The sequence below is a fragment of the Bubalus kerabau genome, chromosome 12, assembly GCF_029407905.1.
Source record: "Bubalus kerabau isolate K-KA32 ecotype Philippines breed swamp buffalo chromosome 12, PCC_UOA_SB_1v2, whole genome shotgun sequence".
Taxonomy (NCBI): Eukaryota; Metazoa; Chordata; class Mammalia; order Artiodactyla; family Bovidae; genus Bubalus; species Bubalus kerabau.
In genome coordinates this window covers 8,305,785-8,318,130 of record NC_073635.1, presented here as the reverse complement: position 1 = coordinate 8,318,130, position 12,346 = coordinate 8,305,785, and the positions used below count along the sequence as shown (strand labels likewise).

Here is a 12,346-nt window from a genome sequence, read left to right as displayed (position 1 = left end):
ATTAGCCTTTTGCACAAAAAAGCCAATGTCCTGACACAAGGCTGTGGTGAAAGAAAGTACAGTGTTTATGGCAGGACCAAGCAAGGATAACACACAGCTCATGCTCAAAAGACCCAACCTCCCTGATGACTTTCACTGTAGGGTCTTAAAGGCAAGGTGAGGGAGAGGAATGCCTGATTAGCTTGTGTACATCCTTCTGTTTGATGGATGGTGAAGTAACAAGTGAGGTCACAGGGTCAGTATTATCAAAACTCAGGTCTGGGAGATAAGTGCTCATGGTCATTAAACAGTTAGTTATCTTCTTCCAGCTGGTGAGGGTTTTAGTATATCTGCAGAACAACTAAAGATACAGCTCTATAGCTTTGGAAGAGTACCTAAATGTCCTTGGCTTTGTCTTATGGCTAAACTATTACTACTTTGTCTTCCTAGACCGCTTGTCTTTGTTTCTTCACTATCATACTTCTCTGATTAAATTTTCTTTTTAGAACTTATGGTAGAGGCAGGAAGCTAAATCCTTTCTATAAACAAGGGGCAGAATTCATGGGGATTTTGTCCAGGAAGACTCCACAGATTCCTGCTCAATTCCATACATGCAAACTTGATAATAAATGCAAGAGTTATTTAGAATATTTTAAAGAAGTAAGTGAAAATTTTGTGAATGAAAAGTGAATGCTTTTGGTTGGTGGTTGATCAATATGGTTTTAGTTGAGTTAATAGGCCCAGAGTTCTAGAGCAAACTTAAAGTTGAATAAGTCAAAAAGAAATCACATATCCATCTAGGATAAGAAATATTAGAGATTTAACTTTATATATCAATGATAATATAAGATTATTGAGGTATGATAAAACTACAGATGAACTGAAGTAAATGAAAACATGCTGCTGCTAAGTTGCTTCAGTCTTGTCCGACTCTGTGCGACCCCATAGACGGCAGCTAATAGGGAACAAATTAAAAGGGAAGACATGTTGTATGTGTAAAAATAATAAACAATGCTATATTTTGTTTGGAAAGCACCTTTTTAAACTCTTTCAAATGGAGAAAATTCAATAGAGTTCAATATAAAATCTCATTTGTGAAAAAGATAAGGATCACAAAAGACTGACAAATCTAAGTATATTGAGAGAGTCAGTTCCTAGGCAGGTTGATAAGGAGTTTAGGGGTCCCCAAGGAGAGAGGGGTCTGGAATTCTCAAGGAGGAAGAAAGGACAAACATTTTTTCTTTCTCCACATTCCTTAGGATTATATAACAATAATGTATCCTGCCTAAGGACAGTCTTTGGATTCAACCTTCTGTTATCTTAAAATATGGGAGTAGACCTGGTCTTTATAAGGATGTATCTTGCCTGAGGACAGTGTTATCTTAAAATATAAATTATGTACCATAGCTTTCTTATCCATTCATCTGCTGATGGACATCTAGGTTGCTTCCATGTCCTGGCTATTATAAACAGTGCTGCGATGAACATTGGGGTACACGTGTCTCTTTCACTTCTGGTTTCCTCAGTGTGTATGCCCAGCAGTGGGATTGCTGGATCATAAGATATTTGGCAAAATTAATACAATTATGTAAAGTTTAAAAATAAAATAAAATTTAAAAAAAATGTAAATTATGGGAGTAAGTCTGATGAGGTCTTTACAACCTCTAGACATTCTTTGGATTATATAACCTCATTGTTAACACTAGCAAGCAGGTACTCTTTCTGCCCCCTTCTGATGCCTATGTCAGAAGCTTTTTCTATCTCCTTTATACTTTAATAAAACTTTATTAAACAAAAGCTCTGAGCGATCAAGCCTCGTCTCTGGCCCCAGATTGAATTCTTCTCTTCCAGGGGCCAAGAATCCCGGTGTATTCACGTGATTCAACAACCTTTTAATATTCCATACAAGATGGACTTATGTAGAAAATGACTACTTGCAATTATATTTAAATACTTTTTTTAAGATTTTTTTCTCCAAGACTTTTAAAGAAAATTAAAAAAAAAAAATTGGGATTCTATTACAGTGGATGAAATGTCCATTGTATGAGACACATACATTATCTGAAGATGTTTTTTTCCTCTTGTGTTGATCAGACAAATGTTTTACAGGATAACTTGGACAAGGATTTACAGAAAATAATTATTTTTGAACAACATTAAATCTTTAACTATTGATATAAAAAGCTATTATACTTTTAGATATACTGTTCTTCAGTAACAATCTATTGCCAGGATTTCAAGTTTATGTTTCTCTGTTACATCAAATTTTAGGTATGGATTTATACAAATTATTTATTGATGAAAGAGCTTTACATTTACTAATAAAATTGGAAATTTGAAAAGAAAAACATCGAAAATGAATATTAAAATAGTAACAAACCTATTGTAAAAAATCTAGGAAGTTTTTAGTATTCATTTGTTTAAAAATAACAGGGGAAACAGCTTTAAATCATTGAATCACTTATCCTTAAAGTAAAACACTAGTAAATAGAATGCATCTCATACTTAAAAACAGCAGCATAAATATCATCTGAAAAATCTGGGTCAACTTGTAGATATAAATAAGTAAAATTGGATTAGTTCTAAAAACATTGCAAATTACAAATAATTAACAATCCAGAGGTATTCTACAAGTAACAGAGTCAAGCCTTGAAATTAAAAGATTGGTAACACACTCATTATTTTTTATTAAATATACATGCTTCTGTGCTCACTATTCAAAGTACCTAATGAAACTTTAGGTAATTTCATTATTTTTTAGAAGACAATAAAAAATAACAGCAAATTATGTTACAAATGCTGATGCTAGAGTTAAAGTTACGTGTAAATGAAATAAGAGCAGAGAACAGGTAAAGAATTTGGAAAATGCTGCACAGAATTTGTACCCTTGATCTTGGACACAAAGGATTAAAAATAATTTTATTTAACTAAAGAGCAATGAAAGAGCTTCAAGAAGAAATGGGCTATGCCACTCATGATTGTTCAAGTTATCTTTATGTGTGCTTCTATAATGGATATAAAAAAAAATCTGCTCTATGTACCAATCACATACTAAATTTGACTGTCAATTTTTACAAGATTTGTATAGTAAACAGTTGTTTCCCGGTGTCCATTCCCCCTTTCTCAAAGGCAGTAATTCACTCCCTTTAGTCACCTTTAGAAGCTACAGGGTCTGTGGTAGACATTACTGGTGCTCAGCAAGATCTCTCTGGCCAAGAAAATTTTCTCTTTGATGTTGCATGAGCCCATGAGACAATTTAACCAATGAAAGATAAGTAAATGGAACATGTAATATTTATTTACAAATAAAATTAAATGCAAGTACAAACTTATCCATACTCTCTTCATCTGTCAAGACAAACCTGAAAGTTGTCTACAGCAGTTGCAATATTCTGAGATAGTGAATCTTCTGTGATCCTGGCTCCTATGTGAATAGAATGAGTACAAACTCATTGCCAACAGCCTTTGGATATGTCATGTAAGTACAAATTACACTTTTGCTGTATTAAGTCCCTAGCATTTTTAAGTTGTTACTGCAGCATTATATATCCTATCCTAAATTTAAAGGGTCATGATGGCTTCTTTTCCCAGACAATTCCTCTCACTATCATGGCTTAACCATCTATTAGACAAATATATTTAAAGAAGTTTAATTTTGAGAAAAGTGAGGAGAAATAGAATAAAAGTTGAAATGGCATCAAGTGGATAAATATAGTAAAAACTGATGAATTATTTCTACCTCTAAGATCATATGAGTTCTGTCTTTTCCACTAAAAATTGTCAACTTTTCCTTTGATTTAGGAAACTTCCACATAGCTTACCAGTATATCACACCCATGTCTTTTTTTTTTTTTTTTTTTTAACTATTAACTGGAGAACCATAACTCTGACAGAATCTGGTATTTGAGATAAACACACACCTGCATTCAATTACATTGTATGACCAACATGCCTCATGGTATTCATACATAATACTACCATATTTAATTAAACGACTTTGAATGACTCTCCAAGAGTACTGAGAGGTTTTGCAACATTTCATTTTAAATGTTGCTTATTAGATGTGTGATTCTAAATTTAGATAGAAACTCGGAATGCTACACTCAGTGTTGATTTCTCAGTTACTCCTCCACATTCAAGATCACTCCTCTTTTCTAGCCATTTTCCTCTCTCAATCCCTATGTATTAAAAGCCATGACCCTTTACCTAATATTTTCCTTTCTTTTCCTTCTATTCCTCATCTCAGGCCTCACTATCCCTTGACAAGATTACTTCCAAACACCTTTTCAATATTTCACAATCAGCTACTTATTTGAAGGGAACCAATCTGCTTAATAGCCATTCTAGAGATCAGCCCTGGGATTTCTTTGGAAGGAATGATGCTAAAGCTGAAACTCCAGTACTTTGGCCACCTCATGTAAAGAGTTGACTCATTGGAAAAGACTCTGATGCTGGGAGGGATTGGGGGCAGGAAGAGAAGGGGACGACAGAGGATGAGATGGCTGGATGGCATCACTGACTCGATGGACGTTGAGTCTGGGTGAACTCTGGGAGTCGGTGATGGACAGGGAGGCCGGGCGTGCTGCGATTCATGGGGTTGCAGAGAGTCGGACACGACTGAGCAACTGATCTGATCTGATCTGATATCTTAAAGTTAGATAAATTATCCCTCTCTCTACTTAAATCTCATCATTCACTTGCTCTAGGAATCACTACATTCCTCACATAGCTTGCTCCTCCTTCATTCCATTTCACACTGCTGCTGCTGCTAAGTCGCTTCAGTCGTCTCTGACTCTGTGCAACCCCATAGATGGTAGCCCACCAGGCTCCCCCGACCCTGGGATTCTCCAGGCAAGAACACTGGAGTGGGTTGCCATTTTCTTCTCCAATGCATGAAAGTGAAAAGTGAAATTGAAGTCGTTCAGTCGTGTCTGACTCTTCACGACCCCATGGACTGCAGCCTACTAGGCTCCTCCGTCCATGGGATTTTCCAGGCAAGAGTACTTGAGTCGGGTGCCATTGCCTTCTCCAATTTCACACTGGATAAACCCAAACATATTTCCAAGTTCAATCTCTATATCTCATTTGTGATATTGGATCAATTATCATACCTATCTCAGCAGGTTAATGTTGTCAATTAATTTATATTTTTGAATTAATTAGTACACATATTACAATAATCATTAGTAATTATTAATATTAAAGTTAGCCTAATCTGCACTGGCACCTGTGAAACTGATTATAGCTGGGGAAAATCACATATTTATGTTGAGTGATCTCTCAGTTCAGTCTCTCAGTTGTGTCCGACTCTTTGTGACCCCATGAATTGCAGCACACCAGGCCTCCCTGTCCATCACCAACAAAATCCCAGATAGTAACAACACTGCCTAGCAATCCTATTGTCCTTCATGATGATGTGTACTTGCCCAATTCTACATCTATTTTCATACTGTCTTTTTCCCCCTTAAACCTCCAATATTTTTTCTCACTTCTCACTCTGAGTGGATGCTGTTGCCTTCAGTTCAGTCACTCAGTCGTATCTGAGTCTGCGACCCCATGGACTATAGCATTGCAGGATCCCTGTCCATCACCAACTCCTGGGACTTACTCAAACTTATGTCCATTGAGTTGCTGATGCAATCCAACTATCTCATCCTCTGTTATCCCTTTCTCCTCCTGCCTTCAGTCGTTCCAAATATCATGCCCTTTTCCGGTAAGTCAGTTACTCACAACAGGTGGCCAAAGTACTGGGGTTTCAGCTTCAGCATCAGTCCTTCCAATGAATATTCAGGAATGATTTCCTTTATGATGGACTGGTTGAATCTCCTTACAGTCCAAGGGACTCTTGAGTCTTCTGCAACTCCACAGTTCAAAAGCATCAATTCTTGGTGTTCAGCTTTCTTTATAGTCCAACTCTCACATCCATACATGACCACTGGGGGAAAAAAAAAAAAAAAAGCTCTGACTAGACAGATCTTTGTCAGCAAAGTAATGTCTCTGCTTTTTAATATGCTGTCTAGGTTGGTGATAGCTTTTCTTCAAAGAAGTTTAATTTCATGGCTGCAGTCACCTTATGCAGTGATTTTGGAGCCCAAAAAATGAAGTCTGTGACTCTTTCTATTGTTTCCCCATCAATTTGCCATGAAGTGATGGGACTGGATGCTATGATCTTATTTTCCTGAATGTTGAATTTTAAGCCAACTTTTTCACTCTCCTCTTTCACTTTCATCAAGAGGCTCTTTAGTTCTTCTTTGCTTTCTGCCATAAAGATGGTGTCATCTGTGTATCTGAGGTTATTGATATTTCTCCTGGCAATGTTGATTCCAGATTGTGCTTCATCCATCCCAGCATTTCACATGATGTACTCTGCATATGAGTTAAATAAGCAGGGTGACAATATACAGCCTTGACATAATCCTTTGTCAACAAATAGTGCTTTGTTATCTCTAATTTTCTTGAAGAGGTCTCTAGTCTTTCCCATTCTACTGTTTTCCTTTATTTCGTTGCATTGATCACTGAAGAAGGCTTTCTTATCTCCTTGCTATTTTTTGGAACTCTGCCTTCAAATGGGTGTATCTTTCCTTTTCTCCTTTGTCTTTAACTTCTCTTCTTCCCTCAGCTATTTGTAAGGCCTCCTAAGACTACCTAAAATATAGATGTGACAATAGGTATATACATAGATATAAACTTGGTTGCTTAGTGATGACCTAATTTTCCTTGAACCAAGTATGTCAAGCCACTTTCATCTTATCCACATTTTCTGCCTTCCTTCCTGTTTCTTGTGATTCTCATAAGAACCTTTCCTCTGGAATTCTCTGGTAGCCTAGTGATTAAGAATCTGCCTTGCATACTGGGGGATGTGGGCTTGATCCCTTGTCAGAGCACTAAGATCCCATATACCATGGAGCAACTACTGTGCCCATGTCCTCTGGAGCCGTGCCACAACTAGAGTCCCTGCAGTGAGAAATCCTACACTATGAAGTGAAGATCCCACATGATTCAGCTGAGACCTGATGCAGCCAGAATGAATCAACTATTAATAAAGAAGCAGTTTTCCTTTTTTCCAGGCTTTAGAATCATATACTTTTATTTTCTCAAGGACATTAGCTCCCATAAATATAATTGCCTCTTCTAAATCACTCTTGCTATGTTCTTTATTAGAACAATGGCATCAACAAATTTCAAACCTTGTACATGTATCTAGACAATAACATAAACATGCAGATATACAGTAAAATTTAAATCATTCCTTTGAATGTTTCCAGCTTTCTAGAGGTAAAATCAAGGTCTTAGAAAATTTCTAGTACAGATTTTAAGTCTGAAATGGAGCCAGAAAAAGGATTGGCCTACCTTCAAGTTCACTTAGTTAGTCAACATATAGATATCTTCTCATTACACTTTCAAATGATTTCTAATATATTTTCAGCTTACTCTGAAAAACTGTCATAGCATTATATTTCCACTAAATTGGGTTGAAAAAAATACCAAAACTAAAGAACACATCAAGTTAACCAACCTCTGTTCATGTTTTCCAGCCTCCAAATCCTATTGCTCTGCTCCTGTGTTTCTTGTCCAGGTTTTCTTAAGGCCATTCACTAATCAAAAACAACAGGACTCTTTGTAATGTTTTAGATTTAATTAATTTAGGAAGCTGAAGTTAATTAATGTATTGAATTAACTAATATACTTAATTGACAAACAGAAAATAATTATAAATATTATCAAAATATGAATGTTAATACAGCAAGTAAAGTTTTTCTATCAACAAGTAATTATATTCCATTTTAAAATAGAAATAATTTGAAACCAATTTTCCTGAGGAGATTAAAATACATAGTGAAAATAATATTTCTGCATTCTTCTCAAGTTTTCAATTAATTATACCAGAGGTTACAAACTAAAATATCAAGAAAACAAGACAAATAATATAAATTAATAAAATGAGTTGGGGAGGGAGGCTATTTTTAACTAGTGGGCATATGTCTTTTCTAGATTAGGCAGCTAATAGTTCACAGTAATTGATTAGTAGCATGAGTGAAAGAAGTCCAGTTTTACTATGTAATACATGGATTTTTAACTGAAATATGTTTATAAATATTGGTTAATAAATTATTTAAGTCAATATTATCAAAGTCAAATGAAGTTAATAACTGGACCACATGTTGCTAGTCTGCAGTATCTGCCAATAAAACTTGCATATTAAATAATTATTCATGTGGGTCTCATATAACAGAAAACTAAGCCTGAAATAAACAAATAAAATACAACCCTATCTAAAAGATTTTATTATTGAGAGAAAGATAGTTACAGGTATACAACTCTTATGAAATGTGAATATATTTCTTCAAGCAATGTTTACAGAGAATCTGCTATGTGCTTAACATGGATACTATTAGCATCACCTGTTAGCAATGTGCAAAACAGACAAAATACCTGCACTTATGAAATACTCATATAGTATGACACCTAGAATAATATCCAAATTATATATTTTCAATGATAAAAGCTACTACATAAAAAATATCTAGGGGTTAATAAGCAAGTCTCAGGGAGCTGGTTCAAGGTGATGAGTTAGAAAAACTTACTCTCATCTCTTGTGAGAACACCGAAATTGCAACTGTTGAACAACCATAGACAGGAGGATGCTAGAACTCACCAAAAAATGATATCCCATGTTCAAAGACAAAGAAGAAGCTGGAACAAGATGATAGGAAGGGTGCAATCATGATCAAATCAAGTCCCATACCTGCTGGGTGGGTGACCCACAGATTGGAATACCGTAGTACCAAAGATGTTCTCCCACTGCTTTGAATGTTCTGAGATTTATATCAAGCTTCCCAGCCTGGGGATCGGACAATCGGACTGTGAATCTCCAGGGAATCAAATCTTAAAGGAAGTAGAATTCGATTATAGTACATCCACAGGCCTGGAGGAAACAGAGGCCCCACTCTTGGAGGGCACAAACAAAACCTTGTGCAAACCAAGACCCAGGGGTAAGAGCAGTGACCTCATAGGAGACTGAAGCAGACCTACCTGCTAGTGTTGGAAGGTCTCCTGGGGAGACTTGAGTTAGCAGGGGCTTACCACAGGGATGGAGTTCTGGCAGCAGAAGACCTGGATGATGATGCTTGTTGTAAGTCTTCTTGGAGGACGCCATTAACTCTACCAGAGAGGAGGAAGACCCCAGGACTAGGTCACCTCAGGCCAAACAACTAACAAGAAGTGAAGGCAACTCCACCTATCAGCAGATAATTAGATTAAAGTTTAGAGTATGGACCTGCCCACCAGAGCAGGTCCAGTTTTTCCTTCTTATCAGGAAGCTTACAGAAGCCTCATCCACCAGAGGGCAGACAGAAGTGGAAAGAAGAACCACAATCCCACAGATGACTAGAATAAAACAACATTACAGAAAGTTAATCAGGATGAAAAAGCAGAGAGTTATGCCCCAAATGAAGGGATAAGATAAAATCCCAGAAAAACAACTAAAGTGAAGATAGGCAACCTTCCAGAAAAAGAATTCAGAATAAAGATAGTGAAGATGATCCAAGATCTTGGAAACAGAATGAAGAACATGTAAGAAGTGTTTACCAAAGACCTGCTAAGCTGCTAAATCACTTCAGTCGTGTCCGACTCTGTGTGACCCCATAGACGGCAGCCAACAAGGTTCCCCGTCCCTGGGATTCTTCAGGCAAGAGTACTGGAGTGGGGTGCCATTGCCTTCTCCTACCAAAGACCTAGAAGAACTAAAAAAAAAAAAAAAATTATATATATATATATATATATACACACACACACACACACATACACACTAGAAGGAATCAATAGAATGACTGAAACAGAAGACTAGATAAATGACCTGAAGGACAGAATGGTGGAAATTACTACCTCAGAACAGAATATAGAAGAAATAATGAAAAAAATAAAATGAAAGAAGAAGACTGCCTAAGAGACCTCTGAGACAACATCAAATACACCAACATTCACACTATAGGGGTCCCAGAAGGAGAAGAGAGAAAGGACCCAAGAAAATATCTGAGGAGACAATAGCTGAAAACTTACCTAACATGGGAAAGGAAATAGTCAGCCAAATCCTGGAAGCACAGAGAGTCCCAGGCAGGATACACCCAAGGAGGAATACACTGAGAAACACAGTAATCAAACTGACCAAAATCAAAGACAAAGATAAAGTATTAAAAGCAACAGGGAAAAATGACAACATACAAGGAAACTCTCAGGTTATCAGCTGATTTTTCAACACAGACTCTACAAGCCAGAAGGGAATGGCAAGATATATTTAAAGTAATGGAAGAGAAGAACCTACAATCAAAAATACTCTACCCAGTAAGATTCTCATTCAGATTCGATGAATAAATCAAAAGCTTTCCAGACAAGGAACATTTAAGAGAATTCAGTTCAGTTCAGTTCAGTCGCTCAGTCGTGTCTGACTCTACGACCCCATGAATCGCAGCATGCCAGGCCTCTCTGTCTGCCGGGAGCCAGCATGAGGAATTCCGTCAGTGGCAAAGGTCATGAGGAAGGAGGCTCAGCATACGCAAAGGCGGGATCGAGCCTCAGGAGTCCCCCTGGAAATTCTGGAGCATCTACCCCCAAAACCAGAGTCTGCCTACTTTCTGCTTTGTACTCTCACCTACACCTCTGACTTTACAGGGGGCTGTCCCCCACTACCTCTATCTGAAAAAAAGAGTTAACTTACAGCTCCAGTTAATAAAGTTCCTGGGCGTGACAAGAGTGTTTAAACTGTCTAAATACAGATTCCTTTGAGCGGTTAAAAGACTAATACAATTATGTAAAGTTTAAAAATAAAATAAAATCAAAGAGAGAAAAAAAAAAAAAGATTGATTAGAAATTGTATTGGTGAAGGGATTTTCACTTGTTGGGCCAATGTTTGCTGCTAAGTTTGCATATCCCTTACCTGCTGTGTCCCTGGCAGTGTATTGATTAATATAATTGGTGTAAGTAGTAGCCTTAATGTTTGTAACCTTGGACCCTTGAGTTAATTCTTTTTCTTGTTATAGCCCACCACACCTTTGCCCTATAGGAATGCAACTTTATCTAATGCTTTTGGAGGGTGGCGCCTGACTAATCACCTTTAGAGAAAAATAAGTTTTCTGAAGAAAGGGTCTTAAAATGTTAACAGGCCTCCGGGCCAGAAGATGATGCAAATCACCTAAACTTTTGCATATGATAAGTTTGCAGGAAGAAAGCCTGGCTTACTGCTGACTCTACCCCTTCCCCCATTACACTCTATGCACAACTTAAGGTATAACAACTACTTTGGAAAATAAAGTGCGGGCCTTGTTCACCAAAACTTGGTCTCCCCATATCGTTCTTTCTCTTACCTTCTGGCTGAATTGGAGCGTGGAAGCTCGTCAAGCCTACTAACTATGCCTGGGCTTCTAAGATCTGACCAGGGAAGCCTTAGTGTCTCCTCTCCTTCGGGAGAATGGGAGGATGCCTGTGGCCCACATAGGTGATGTAAATTCCTTATTTTGGAATTTTATTAGCTTTCCACCTAAACCAAGTTATTCAGCCTCTTTTCTCCACTGAAGTTTCTCATTGAGCTATCCTTATTTAACCACTCTTTATATCTTTAATTCTATTGTATCCTGATTGCCGAAGCCGTCTCCCTTTCTAATTCCCTGGATCCACCAGGCTGGACCCCAGCACTGTCCATCACCAACTCCTGGAGTTCACTCAGACTCACGTCCATCGAGTCAGTGATGCCATCCAGCCATCTCATCCTCTGTCGTCCCCTTCTCCTCCTGCCCCCGATGCCTCCCAGCATCAGTCTTTTCCAATGAGTCAACTCTTCACATGAGGTGGCCAAAGTACTGGAGTTTCAGCTTTAGCATCATTCCTTCCAAAGAAATCCCAGGGCTGATCTCCTTCAGAATGGACCGGTTGGATCTCCTTGCAGTCCAAGGGACTCTCAAGAGTCTTCGCCAACACCACAGTTCAAAAGCGTCAAGCACCACCAAACCAGCTTTATGACAAATGCTAAAGGAACTTCTCTAGGCAGGGAACACAAGAGAAGGAAAAGACCTACAGAAAGTAAATCCAAAATAATTAAGAAGATGGTAATAGGATCATGCATATTGATATTTACCTTAAATGTAAGTGGATTAAATGCACCAAGCAAAAGATATAGACTGTCTGGGTGGATGAAAACATGTTCAGGCATGCACTTCAACTTAACACATCATTCTACTTATCCACCCAAATTGTAATTATTTTATATTGGTAGGTTAATCATATTTCCATTATGGCTTGCAATTGTAATTATCTTTTATTTTTGTCAAACTATTGATTGTGAAAACTGATAAACATCTTTCACTATTTTGATTAT

The 12,346-nt window shown here is 37.4% G+C and overlaps 1 long non-coding RNA gene across 3 annotated transcripts; it reads right to left on the bottom strand.

The window, feature by feature from the left end:
- Positions 1-3,268: 3,268 nt before the first annotated feature.
- Positions 3,269-12,021, bottom strand: LOC129624070 (uncharacterized). 3 transcript variants are annotated; one of them, XR_008700724.1, is made up of 7 exons: positions 11,705-12,021; positions 9,568-9,722; positions 9,013-9,141; positions 8,726-8,865; positions 7,496-7,574; positions 5,588-5,914; positions 3,269-3,403 (listed from the first exon to the last, which is right to left on the bottom strand). It is a non-coding gene; the product is annotated as an uncharacterized LOC129624070 (long non-coding RNA). The 3 variants fall into 3 exon arrangements; XR_008700726.1 differs by having other exon boundaries at positions 5,710-5,914; XR_008700725.1 differs by lacking the exon at positions 11,705-12,021 and adding an exon at positions 10,318-10,787.
- Between the last annotated feature and the right edge of the window lie 325 nt (positions 12,022-12,346).